General features: G+C 41.7%; 1 protein-coding gene across 2 annotated transcripts in view; it reads right to left on the minus strand.

Moving 5' to 3' along the window:
• KLHL5 (kelch like family member 5) overlaps window positions 1–12,144 on the minus strand; it is a 51,690-nt gene extending 39,546 nt beyond the window's left edge. Inside the window, exons 1-2 of one of the 2 annotated variants that reach the window (XM_053403826.1) lie at window positions 11,805–12,144; window positions 7,391–7,462 (exon numbers count right to left, since the gene is read on the minus strand). The gene's annotated coding sequence lies outside the window, so the exon portion shown is untranslated. Of the gene's footprint in view, window positions 1–7,390; window positions 7,463–11,326; window positions 11,655–11,804 lie in introns of those variants that run through there. The other variant, XM_053403827.1, reaches the window with a different exon arrangement.
• Window positions 12,145–13,870: the final 1,726 nt, after the last annotated feature.

The following is a 13,870-nucleotide window of genomic DNA, read 5'->3' on the forward strand; positions in this document are numbered from 1 at the left end:
TGTAAGACTTATCCATATGTGTAGACACCACTCCATTCATATCTCCCATCATTATGATGTTAGCATAGTCCAGATAGTCCAGCAACGTCTCATGCAGCTTCTTGAAAAATTCTGATTTCCCGTCATTTGGGGCATAAATTCCTAATATCAATATTTTTTCTCCTTGGGTTTGAATTTCAATTGCCAAAATTCTTCCTTGTTCATCCTTAAATAGAAATTTGGGTATCAGGCTCTCCTTAGCATAGATCACCACTCCTCTTTTCTTTACTTTGTCAGACGAAATAAATTCTTGGCCTAATCTTTTATTTACCAAAACCTTCCTGTGGAGCCTGGTCACATGGGTTTCTTGTAGGCAAATAATGTCCAATTGTTCTTTCTTCAATATGTAAAATAACCTCCTTCTTTTCTCCGGGGAATTTCCGCCATTTATATTCCAACTGAGTAGCCGCAGAGACATCCTGAACTATTCTGCTACACCTAGAGCGGTGTATCTTCTTTCTCCTCTGATTCCGAAGGTGCAGGTATTGCTCCACCTGGGTTGGGTATAGGCCAATTAGCTGCTGCTTCTTTTTGGAGGTCTTCTCCGTGGTCGTGCTGGAACTTTTGTAAGTCCTCTGGTGATCTTATTTTAACCTTCTTCTGTTTGTAAGTGAATGATAGCCCTTGTGGGAACTCCCACCTATAAGGAATTGTGTTGAGTCTCAGTAACTTAGCCAAATCTGAGTAGGTGGCTCTCAAGTCCAATAACTGTTTAGGAATATCTCGATAAATTTCCACCCTTTTCTCTTGTATCACAATTGAGTTTTTGAAGTGTAGGCCTAGTATTTTGTCTCTCTCCTCCCTTGATCTCAAAGCTATTAAGCAGTCTCTGGATCTATCTTTTCTTACTAATCTTCCCAACCGAAAAGCCGATACAATTTTAAAATCAATTTCTTCTTTTAAGTCCCAGAACTTTGTAAACTCTGTTGTCAAAAGTCCTTTCAAATCTTCTTGTTCAATTTCTGGGACTGCCCTTAGTCTAAGGTTGGTCTCGCGATTTTTCAATTCCACCAACGAGAGATAGGTTTGTTGGTCCCCTATCTGTTTATGAAGAGGCTTGACTTCCGCTTTAACTTCCTCGACTTCTTTTTTAGCTGATGTTGCAATTTGAACGGCTTCCCCTGCCAGTTTACGATTCTCTTCTGTTGCTCCTTGCAATTTTTCAATTGCTTGAGTATGTTGGGAAACCTGATCTGTCAATTTCTGAATCGAGGATGTTGCTTGGTCAATTTTTGTTGATTGGTTATCAATTTTTTGATTTATTGCTGACAGTTGTTCCAAAACTTGTTTCAGTACTGCCTCAGCTCCTCCTGCTGCCATATCTTCCTCTTCAGATTTTTCAGGCTTTTCGGTTTCTACTTTTTGTGTCGCAAGCACAGCTGGAACTGATAATCTACGTCCCTGAGTTAAAGTTGTTTGCAAAAGCTGTGCTTGCTTTTTTGCTTTCTCTTTCTCCTTAGCTTCCTTAGCTTTGGCTGCTCTTGTCTTTCCTGTGCCACTCATCAGTCAACGTTCAAGGTCAAATGTTGTAATCCCATGGGAAAGGCAAGTCCAGAATTAAAAACAGTCTATTGAGAGAAGGTAAACAAAAAAAACTTTCCCAGGCCTCTATATTCCCAATGTCCTCTAGGGGGAGTGCCACCAAAGTTTTAATAAGAAGAAGGTAACTTTCCACAATTAAAGTCTCTTTGTTCCAACTTTAAAAACAATTTTAAAAGCAAATTAGTTCCAGCACGCTAAAAAAAAAAAAAAAAGTCCTGCGGAGCCCTTTTCAACATATAACAAAGTTCCAGCAAGGTGCCTGCAATTGTATCCACTTCAGCTAGATGAGCTCAAGAGTTACAAAAGTATCTGGAAGCTTGCAACAGTTCCGCAGTTTAAACAACTTTACCCGGCCACCCGGGAATTTGGGGTTAGAGTCTTCCCTTGCCCTTGGGGTGTCCGCTCCAGGTCAATTTTATGCTGTATTTATTCTTTAAAAGTGAAATTCAAATGTGCACGAAAGTCCCGATTTAAAGCTTCAAAGCTTCCCTGTTCACAGCGCTTTCCGCTCTTTAGACCGTCTGCTTTGATCTTGAAAGCAGTGTCGGAAGACGGACTTCCTCTTTCTCGTCTCCCGTTTTTAGCCAAATTTTCCGATTTAATTTGTAAAGTCTTAGGTCCTTACTCACGGGTTTGATGTTTCAGCCCGATGTTTCTTGGAAGAAAGGTCAGCGCTCATCCGTGACAGCCGCGCGGCTTCGCCTCCGCAGAAAGAGCGATGAACCCACAGCACCGCTCCCCCTCCTTCACTCCGGAGCCCCTTACGGGGTTCCTTTTGTGATTTCGGGGTCGCTCCAGGTGCCCGCCGGGTCCCACGGCCACGGACTCACTCTGCCCGTGGTTTATCTTGATGGGTTGCCGCTGCGCCGTCGCGAGCAACCCTTTTCTGCGGTGCCCCTCTTCAGAGCTCGAAGAGGTCCGCCATCACGGTTTTGCGCCGCCTCCGGAAGTCCAGCAATATATATTTTTTAAGTAGAGGATTAAGGTGGCTACCATTCTAGCGAATGATCAATATTCAACCACAAATAAATTACGGTAGTTTACTGTAGTTATTTTTTCTTTCAAACCAGCCACTTTAGATGAACAAGTAGATTTATCGCAACTGAAAACATGCATAATTCATCAAAATTCTTCATTGTCAAGACTGCAACACCAAAACCACCATGCCTACTTTTCTCCTGTAAACTGGTTGGAAATAAGCACTAATACTGTGAATTTATAAATTGTTTAACTTAAACACACCAAAACACACACACTACCAGAAGGCAGATGAAATAGAAGTGTTTTATGATTCTTCTAAAAGATTTTCTGGCTAAGGCAAGTCTCCTTAAAAAGGATTTCCTGTTGTAGGAAAGCTGACAGAGAACACTCCTTTACAGCTTTAAAACATAATGCATACAACACAACACACATTTGTAATGTGAACTTCCTGATGAGCATGCACATCTGCCTAAGCATCCTTGCAACTCCAATATAATGTCATAACTTGTGACAGCACATTAGTGCAGCAGTCATAAGATCCATCTTAAACATTCATTTACTGACTCAACAAGTTTGAGAATCGGGCCATTAAGTTGTAAAACACTGCTAAATATCACATGCCTATCTCATTAATTCATGAATGACATTAACAGTTTCAAGCCAAGGACTGGATCCACATAATCTTGCAACAAGGGAGCTTTGGACTTGACTTTCTCAGAAAAACTCAGAAAATATTCCCTTACTGAGAGGCAAAAAAAGAAGGGGGAGGGGGAAAGAAGGAGGCAGTGACTTTTGCTTTTTAAAACAGTTTGGCATAATTAGTTCATTCAGCGATTTTGGCAAAGCATACATTGGGCATTGTATCTAAACTTGTTAACTTGCACTTGTCCTAGAAATCAGGTTTGGATCTTGGTCTGCATGGCAAGCACAAACCATAGTTTGACAGCTTGGGTGTAATGGTTTGCTACAAGCCAGAAAATAACTCATTCCCTTAAGTACAGTAGAGGAGGAGGGAGTGTACAGGCATGTGGCCTCTTCTAGCGTCACAGTCCAAGCGCCAAACATGGTTCAGCATTATTGCTAGACTGAGCCATAAAGAAGCTCTTTTGATCCTGGCCAAAGAAAGAAAGAGCTCTCCACCAGAGATGTTATTTCATTCTTGGAAAAATAGCCTCTGTGAGCTTGAAGACAGTTTTATGGGTCAAAGAAATCGAAACTCAACACCTTCTTCATCCAATCAGACAACCTTACTAGGTGGGCTTGAATGTTGTCATCTCTCAAGATATGTAAAATATGATCTTAATCTATTTCACAGGATTTTTATTACAAAACAGTGGGGCTTCCTATTGATTAAACATGCACTGGATTGGGCTGTAAGCCACTTAGTTCAGAACACATTCTGCATAATAATGGTAATAAATAATATAACAATAGTCTGGAATGTTTTCTGTTTTCGTTGACAATATGACAAAGAAATGCATGGACAGCTAATAAAAGTTCATTAATATGGAAAATCTCGTGTGTAATACAAGGTATCAGAGTGTTTTTGGTTATTAAGTACATTTGAGAAAACAATCTAAAATTATGATCTATATATACCAAACAATTACAGATGCACCTTTTCTTCAGAAACTTGGTTTCCATACTAATTCTTAATAGCTCAGCTTTGTCAAGTCCTTTATAATAAATGCTCAGGAGATGTACTTGTAATGAGCTTTCTTTCTTGCAATTTGGCTGCAATGCAGTTTTTCCTGATTACTGGCATTATCATTCCAACACAAATTTGGGGAAGCTTGACAATACCATCAGAAGAGAGACCCGCCACCCAGAAGACATTCTGATCTTAGTAAATGTTTAAGAATTTATGGCCCCTAATACAGCTATTTCAATATCCACCTTTTCCATGAAGCCTTTGGCACAACCCCCTGATCCTAATACAGTGGTACCTCGGGTTAAGTACTTAATTCGTTCTGGAGGTCCGTACTTAACCTGAAACTGTTCTTAACCTGAAGCACCACTTTAGCTAATGGGGCCTCCTGCTGCTGCGCCGCTGGAGCACGATTTCTGTTCTCATCCTGAAGCAAAGTTCTTCACCTGAAGCACTATTTCTGGGTTAGCGGAGTCTGTAACCTGAAGCGTATGTAACCTGAAGCGTATGTAACCCGAGGTACCACTGTATCCTACTGTAACAAAGCCTAATGGTTCTTCCAGACAGGGACTTAATATTGCAAATGGGTTATTACTGCAAATATACATACATGCATACATGACTTTTAAATATGGCAAATGGATAATTGACAACAGGCTTTTTTTTAAGCCGATCACAATTTCAATGGAAATAGTTAATTCAGATTAAATAGGGAGAGAATATACAAACTAGCTTTTTCAAACGTAAAACCCCAACCAACAGTTTTGTTTTGTGGAAATATGACACAAATAAGAAAAAACAAAAATAAGTCCTAGCAGGGAGAGCCAGTGAGAAATCAATGTACACTGTCATTTACAAAATACAGTCCCTCTTACCAATTCATAACCTGAATTGAATTAGTCCAGTGAATCCTTCCACTATGAACTGTAAGTGAATGGTGGTCTGCAATAATGGTCTTTTGTGGTAGTGCAATCAATAAAGTTGCAACAAACTACCTAAGACAGATTGGCTTTTTGATAATATTGTGCAGATGCTGCAAAAAACCTGCACTCTTCAACAAACACTCATATGGAGGCAACTACATATTCTTTTTCAATGCCTCCATTTCACTCCTCTTCCTTTGTTGTGCCTGCTTTCTAGATTATAAGTCCCAGAGGGAAAGGGATCCTTTCATACATCTTAACATACCTTGATGACACTATACAAATATTATTTTCTAAGCATTTTTAATTTGTTGTTTCTGCATGCTAATGCTATAATACTATTTCTATGCTCAAGTAATACTATCTTCCTTTTTGTTTCTGACAAAAATATGCAAAGAGGAAAGCACAGATGGCCAGGAACTGAAAGGGTGAAGTTCACATTTGGTCTGAAAGAGCGTCTAGTCTTATTATAAATATGAAAAAGATACTCTTGAACTTGACAGAATAACCAAAGGCTTCCTAACCCAACATTAATAGCACACTGTTAAAGCAAAATACAACCATGCCCTCCAACTTTGAAAATGTTTGAAGGAACATCTGTCTAATTACCACACAGCACCATTTTCTTCCATAATGCTGAATCAGGCCAAATAGTCTGTTTGGCCAATGTGCTGAACAATCAATATAAACTACAACAGGTTTTCTCGCTAACTGCATGTAAAGTTCTTCCAGATTAGTTCATTAAGCTCTCTGGGCCTGCTAAGCTATTTAACATTTGCTCCAAATTCAAAAATATTTATGATGGCATTTCTTAAACCTTGTGAAAAGAATGCATGCCACAAGTCTGACCCAGGTAAGATGCCGATCCCAAAAGCATTAAGAAAATAGTGGTGCCATTCAGAATCATGTTAGGAAATCATGACTTGTATTTGCTAACTTCATGGAGTGAGTGCTGATGCTCATGTAGCCAAAACACCACAACCAATGCACAAGCGGGTGGTATCAGCGGAACCACAACATTTTCAGGAGTACAAAAAGCACTAGGGACCCCTGCTAGTGGGTTGCATTCAGTGAAATTATCCCATTTTCATCCTGTCCCTCTACTCCCCTTTCACATCCTCCAAATCTGGAAAGGAGATTCTGACTAAACATCAGGAAGAGCTGTTCAACAGTAGAATGGTCACCTCCAGAAGCTGTGGACTCTCCTTCCTTCAAGGTTTTAAGCAGAGGTTGGGTGGCCATCTGCCATGGATGCTTTAGTTAAGACGATGATGATGAAGATGATGATGATTATATTTATATCCCGCCCATCTGGCTGGGTTTCCCCAGCCACCCTGGGAGGCTTACAGCATATATAAAACATAGTAAAATATCAAATATTAAAAACTTCCCAATACAGGGCTGCCTTCAGATGTCTACTAAAAGTTATATAATTCGTTATCTCCTTGACATCTGAAGGGAGGGCTTTCCACAGGGATGGAGCCACTACTGACAGATTCCTGCATTGCAGGAGATTGAATTAGATGATCCTTGTGGTCCCTTCCAACTCTACAATTCTCTGATTTTTTTTTCTCTGATGGAAGGATTCCTTCCTCTGGAAAATCATGAACCTCTAGATGTAACTTAAAAGTTCGGGAACTTATACAAGACAAGTTCAAATGTGCCCAAACACCTCTCATTTTCTGAGGCAGTCATACAAGAGGTTGGATTCAGATTTAATGTAACTTGGATTATAAAGAACCCATATGAACAGTTAATCCTGATGAAGACCCACTGATTTCAATGAAAAAGTAAGTTGAAATAATGCTGCAATCCTATACTTATATATTAGGGAACAAGTCTCCCTAGATTAAATTAAAATTATTTTATTTGTGTGTGTTTTTAAACCCTCAAAGCAGTTTCCAAAAAGAATAGAATAAAATTATCAATAAAAACAGTTTGAAACAGCTATTTTTAAATGAGTCATCCTTCTAAGCATGGATGCATAAAATAGGTGTTACTGTCTTGCTTTACAAAAACCCACAGGGCATAATTCTGCCAAGTAAAGAACTAGGAAATCCCAATGGTTTCAATGAAAGACTTGAAGCTCTATGCTACACGTGGTTTCTATCCTATGCATGATTCCTCTGAATCCAACTATTACTGAATTGCTATCTAGTGTAAAACACTGTGGACTTCTAGCATGAAATCAATGGGATTGAAGAATTAAACTTTCGCTTGATGGGTCCATAATTTGTAACAATATTTTAAAAGTTACCTATATTATTGTTTAGATGGTATGCAGTTCCATCCTCATCTCTTTCAAGACATTCCAGCCCACCAGATGAATCTTAAGGGAGAAAAAACATTAAAATATTATTCAGAAAAAATAAAAATACATAATAAATATATGTCAATGTAAACAATGTATAAGGAACACATAAGGCATTGCCAAATTTATAATAAACCTGCTGAACATTTTTTTTGCATTTTTTTGGAGCTACATACCAAAAATTGATTGCTCTTGGGAAATTTTATTTTTGGGCATGACATTTTGAGCACCAGATGACAAAAAAAAGACTTGCACTACTTACTCCCCCTTCCCCCTGAACTCTATTTCAAATCAGCTACTTTTTTGAAACCACTGTTTGCTGATCCCTCCAGACTGGTTGTGCCATCTCTACGAACCAAGACTGATTGCCATGTTTTCCTTCATGAAAGTGTAAGGCCTGATTTAACACAGGGCACATGTGGTGAGGGGGATAGAACAATTTCCTATGTTCCCATACTAGTTTATACTTTTTTGTCCTTCTAGTCCAGTACAGTGGTACCTCAGGTTAAGTACTTAATTCGTTCCGGAGGTCTGTACTTAACCTGAAACTGTTCTTAACCTGAAGCACCACTTTAGCTAATGGGGCCTCCTGCTGCTGCCACGCCGCTGGAGCACGATTTCTGTTCTCATCCTGAAGCAAACTTCTTAACCTGAAGCACTATTTCTGGGTTAGCGGAGTCTGTAACCTGAAGTGTACGTAACCTGAAGTGTATGTAACCTGAGGTACCACTGTATTTACGGGCAGCAGATCTTCAGGGTCTCTGGCAGAGGTCTTTCCCATCACCTGACAGCTGACCCTTTCAAATGGAAAATCCCAGGCACTGAACCAGGAATCTTCTCTGCATAGGTTCTGCTACTGACCTATGGTTTCCCTATATGTTGCATGGATGGGTGGGGATTGGTGAACCAACTCCTAAACCTTTTTATTTCGAGTTTCCAATTGTGGTGTTTACAGTGGTACCTCTGGTTATGAACTTAATTCATTCCGGAGGTCCGTTCTTAACCTGAAGCTGTTCTTAACCTGAAGCACCACTTTAGCTAATGGGGCCTCCCACTGCCGCCACACTGCGATTTCTGTTCTCATTGTGGGGCAAAGTTCTTAACCCAAGGTAGTACTTCCAGGTTAGCGGAGTCTGTTACCCGAAGTGTTTGTAACCTGAGGTGTTTGTAACTCGAGGTACCACTGTATTCCCCATTTTAGACTCACATGACCCCAAAATTGAACTCTCTTCAAGCTGATTGTTAGGCATTCTAAAAATCTATGTACAGTGGAACCTTGGTTCTCAAACTTAATCCGTTCCGGAAGTCCGTTTGACTCCCGAAACATTTGAAAACCAAGGCTGATTGGTGCAGGTGCCCTGGAAACAATAGGCAACAACCACACCAGACATTCAGCTTCCAAAAAACATTCGAAAACACTTACTTCCAGGTTTTAGGCGTTCGGGAGCCGATTTGTTTGTCAACTGAGCCATTCGAGAACCAAGGTTCCACTGTATTTGACACTTCATCATACAATACATCAACTACTCTGATGTAGACCATGTTTACTTGAAGGGAAATCATGAGTGTCAAGGATAATTATTCCAGTTTGAGTAACACAAAGCTGAGAGTGTGACCTTGTGTATGGAGGATGAAACATGGAGCTTCAAGAGAAAAATCTTATTACTAGGGGCTCATGCAGACTTCCTTTTGTGCAATGTTTCTAGGCAAAGTCTGTGCTTTAAAGTGCTGTTTCTAAACATGGTTTTTTTGCCCTAGCTGTTTTCTAGCGAAAACCCGCTCTTCAAACATTGAAAACCTGAATTGCCACTTGTTCTGATTTAATGTTAAAAAGTGGGTTTTCCTGGGGAAAGCAGAGGGATGGAAAAAAGTGCACTTGGCCAAGGAGCTTTAAAGCACAGGCCTGTGCCAAGAAAGCACGGGGCGTAAGTTAAGTGTGGATGAACCCTAAATCCAGCACTTTCCTGCAGTTTAAATGTAACTCTGGGCTTGACACTAAAACCCTCACAGCATCCTGTCTGGTCTTGTCCACAGCATAACTATATCCGGATGCAAGATCATGTTTAGTGGACAAGTCATTTTAGTTTGGACTCTGAAGATTCAAAACAGAGCCACACAGAACTGGGAAACAAAACAAAAAATGAAATAAAACAAAAACACTTTCAGGATGTAACAGAATTATTGTTTCTAGTAAGAGTTGTGTTTCCTAGATAAAATATTGCTGGTGGAGGAATACTAATGTAATATCCCAACAACACAACTACTCATGTATATTTGCCATTTCCACACACCCCAAGCAAAGTTTAAAGGGGTCCTGGTTTTAAAAGGGCACAACAGAAAACATTCCTTGCAGAGTTGTTTTCATTATACAGCAAACCTGCACATGGTAAAAAATAAAAAAGAAGAAGAAAGGTGCCAGGGTTCTGGGGGAAATGATTTTGGCAATTCCACTCACCACTGAATCTAATGGGTTTTGACTATAAGTGATTTTGGCTTCATGTACTTAAAGCAGAATGCAACCCCCACAAACTGTAGGCTCACTGTACATGTTTTCTAAACTAGGAGTGTAAAATGACTTTAACTACGTATATGGATATTCTGCTTTTCTTTAAAGGTAAAGGGACCCCTGACCATTAGGTCAAGTCGTGGCCAACTCTGGGGTTGCGGCGCTCATCTTGCTTTATTGGCTGAGGGAGCCAGCGTACAGCTTCCGGGTCATGTGGCCAGCATGACTAAGCTGCTTCTGGCAAACCAGAGCAGCGCACGAAAACGCCGTTTACCTTCCCGCTGGAGCGGTACCTATTTATCTACTCACACTTTGACGTGCTTTCAAACTGCTAGGTTGGCAGGAGCAGGACCGAGCAACGGGAGCTCACCCCGTCACGGGGATTCAAACCGCCGGCCTTCTGATCGGCAAGTCCTAGGCTCTGTGGTTTAACCCACAGTGCCACCCGCGTCCATCATACAAAGCAAATTGCCTGGAAAAGGCAGCTCAAATGCAACGGGACAGATGTCACTCACACACACACTTCTCCCTGCCACCCAAGCTCTCGCACAGTCTGAATCCGTCTTTCTTAATCGAGTAAAATAAAGCAAGGAGGGAAGGAGGCCCATCTAATCTTTGCACAGGTCATGAACCACAGTCCACGGCAATTAATTTTTGATTACTTTTAATGCTGCATTACATTAGCTTCCCCAGATCAGATGACTCATTCACCTGAATGAGAGATGCCCCGGGTTACAATATATTACACACACTCACAAAGGAATAGAATAAACTGCTAACGGAACATAACTGAGTTTGAATTTGAAAAACGTAGCTCCTCTCAATGTCATAAATCTTGACTGAGCCATAAGTAGCATGGTTCTCTGGGGTACAGATGGTGGTACAAGGGCTCCCGTTCCTAGAAAAGTAGGCAACACTTGCTAATACTTCCTAAGTTCATCAAAACCTTAAATTTACCAGAGCAAGGAGAAGGGTAAGGCTTTGGGGCAAAAATATCAGCTCCCTTTCTCCTAAAACAGACTGGGTAAGAGTAAGAGATCCACAAGTTTTTAGTTCAAGACTATTACACCACATGAACGCAACCTTTAGCTCCAAATGTTAATTCAAAACGACTGTCTTTTGATCATTCTCTACTCCCAGTCAGATGAAAGGATTTGGACTCTCTAATGGGATTCTATTAGCTTTTGCTCTGCGGCAATTCTAAAACAAACCCCTGACATCATTTAAAGCGGGATAGTTTAATAGAATCATAGAGCAGTTAGGGACCCCGAGGGTCATCTAGCCCAACCCCCTACAAAGCAAGAATCTCAACTAGAGTACAGACGTCGGAAACCCAGCATCTGCTTAAAAACCTCCAAGGAAGAAGACCCCATTACCTCCAGAGGAAGTCCACTGTCAAACAATGAAAGTCCAATCTTCACCTACAAGCATGCAATGAAACGGTACGTGGGAACGCCTCCCCCTTGACACCCAGTTGGCAGTTAGGTCGAGGGTGGTCCAAAGATGGCAATCCTACACTAACTTAAAGTGGGTCTCTAAGAGCCCTCTGGAGCGACCACGGGGGAAAGGCGCTCTGCACATGTTCACGCGCTCGTTCCTCCTCTGTGGTGACTTCGCGCCAACTCCGGGGTTCGCCTCCCGCATCCGGGGAGGGGAGGCGAAACTTCCGGAGCTCGAACCCAACCGCCCCTTGCCTGACGCGCGTCCTTGAGGGGAAACCGCCGCCGCCGCCGCCTCCCCTGAGAATCCTTGCAGGAAGGCACAGGATGCCAGCCGCCCCCTCAGGACGCCACACGCCGGAGCTGAGGGGGACGGCGCCCTGCCGCGGCTTCCCCGCCCGAGCCCTTTCCTCACCTCGCTCCCGTCCCCCTGGGAGGGAAAGGCGGCTCCGGCCCCGTCCCGCTCGGGGAGGAAAAAGGCAAGTTGAGGCGAAGAGGGCGCCCCCTTCCCGGCCCCGACCGCCGGCGGCAACTCCCAGCTTCACAACAAAGCCCCCCTCCTCCTCGGGACCGTTGGGCCACGCCTCCCAATGGGCGGGGCGATACCAGCTGTGTGGCGGTTGAGAGGAGCGTTGGCCACGCCTCCTGACCAACCGCCAACTCGCCTCGGTTCCTTCGCCTCCCCGCCCCTTCGCTGCCACATCGAACGTTGCTTTGGTGAAGAAAGCGGGAGTTGAGGAGGCGACCGTTGGTCTCGCGCCGACCACCGCCCGTCAGCAGGCGCTCGCGACGGCGAGCAAGAAGCGGAGCGTTTACTTCCGCGAGCTCCGAGGAAGAAGAGGCGGCTGAGGCGGGAGATGGGATGGCCCGGAGGCCGGGTTTATGCAAAGTAGGAGCCTGACCGCTTTATGTCGCCGCCTGAGGGAAGGAGCCGCTAGGTTTATTTTTGTTGTTGTAATTATTAATTAAATTTGTGCGCCACTGAGCGCCTCCCTGCATTAAAATACAAGTACGAAAACACGTCATAAAAACATGGACACAACAAACCCACTAATTTTACAATCATTTTAACATTTCAAAACTTGACTTCCTCCTCTTTCTGCGGTTCCTTAAATTCATTTTTAATATCTTCAGCTTATCCAAATTAACTTGCTCATTTGTTCATCTTCTTTAAATATATACTTATAAAACTGCAGGTTATTACAATAATCCTGTCAACGTTCTTATCTTTTTACAATTCCATCTGTAAATATTCAACAAACCATTTCCCTTCTTTTTTAAAAAGTTTCTTATCTTGATTTCTTACTCTTCCGGTAAGTTTCACCGTTTCTGCATATTCCATCAGTTTTTGTATCCATTCTTCCTTTGCTGGGACTTCTGCTTCTTTCCATTTTTGAGCAAGTAACATTCTTGTTGCTGTAGTTGCATACATCAATAAGCTTCTACAGTATACAGTTTCGGTAGTTCTGACCCTATAATTCCCAAAAGGTCATAAAATATTAATCAGCCAAAGTTTATTTTTTATTATTTTTTATTATTTCATTATGACATTATTACAGCTATTATTGATGTTGTTATTACATTTTTATTTACACAGTTGCTGAAAGGCTTGGCCCCGAGAACCATTTTCAAAGCCACTCCTCATTTCAGTATCACAATCTCTCATTAATGACAAAGGTGCCCCCTGAGCATGTGCAGAACAATCAGCCTTCTCTCTCTCTGTCCGCCTCAGTACACTTTAGATTGTGGGTCTGAACTTCCTGGTTGAAAGTGGTAAAAAGAAGCATGCAGAAAATCAAAACTGGATCCTCTTCAATATGCTTATTAATTCTTTTTTTAAAAAAAATTCCACCCCTCCTCCATATTAAACAACAGCTAAAAACTACCTCCCAAGGGAATGACCCTTACAAATAATTAACACACTGCCATTTGCTGCTGCCATGGTGAAAAACATGGATCAGACCATGGGGCCTAATAGATCCTGATTGTTTTCAATATGGGATCCTCCCCAAAACAGTGTCAAAACACACATTGCATCTGTCTTTACAGACTGAACTTTACACATCATGGAGTCTGGTCAAAAGTAAAATCCAGTAGAATTAAAATAGATTCATCTGAATTTGCATGATCCCCTCCACCCCAAAAAGATACCATCCCCCCCACCACTATCAAATCCCAGATAATATTTGTGGCCATACATTTTGTAAACTATGATGTGCGTAGAAGACTAATTTTGTTTACTTCTAATGGACCTATTCATGAAAGTCTAGTTGTATGCTTAGCTTACCATAAGGTTGAAATAGGTTACTGTAATAATTTTCCTAAATATAACAAATTACTTCAGCTTTTAAATTACAACGTTATGAAAGAGAACATTTGTGGCTATGGTGGAGCCAGTGCTTTCTGGCACTGCCATGATGCAAAAAGAAGGAACCAAGACATGGATCCTCATTAATTTTACACATATGCTCCCCATAATCT

Source organism: Podarcis raffonei, chromosome 9 (genome assembly GCF_027172205.1).
Source record: "Podarcis raffonei isolate rPodRaf1 chromosome 9, rPodRaf1.pri, whole genome shotgun sequence".
NCBI classification, from domain to species: Eukaryota; Metazoa; Chordata; class Lepidosauria; order Squamata; family Lacertidae; genus Podarcis; species Podarcis raffonei.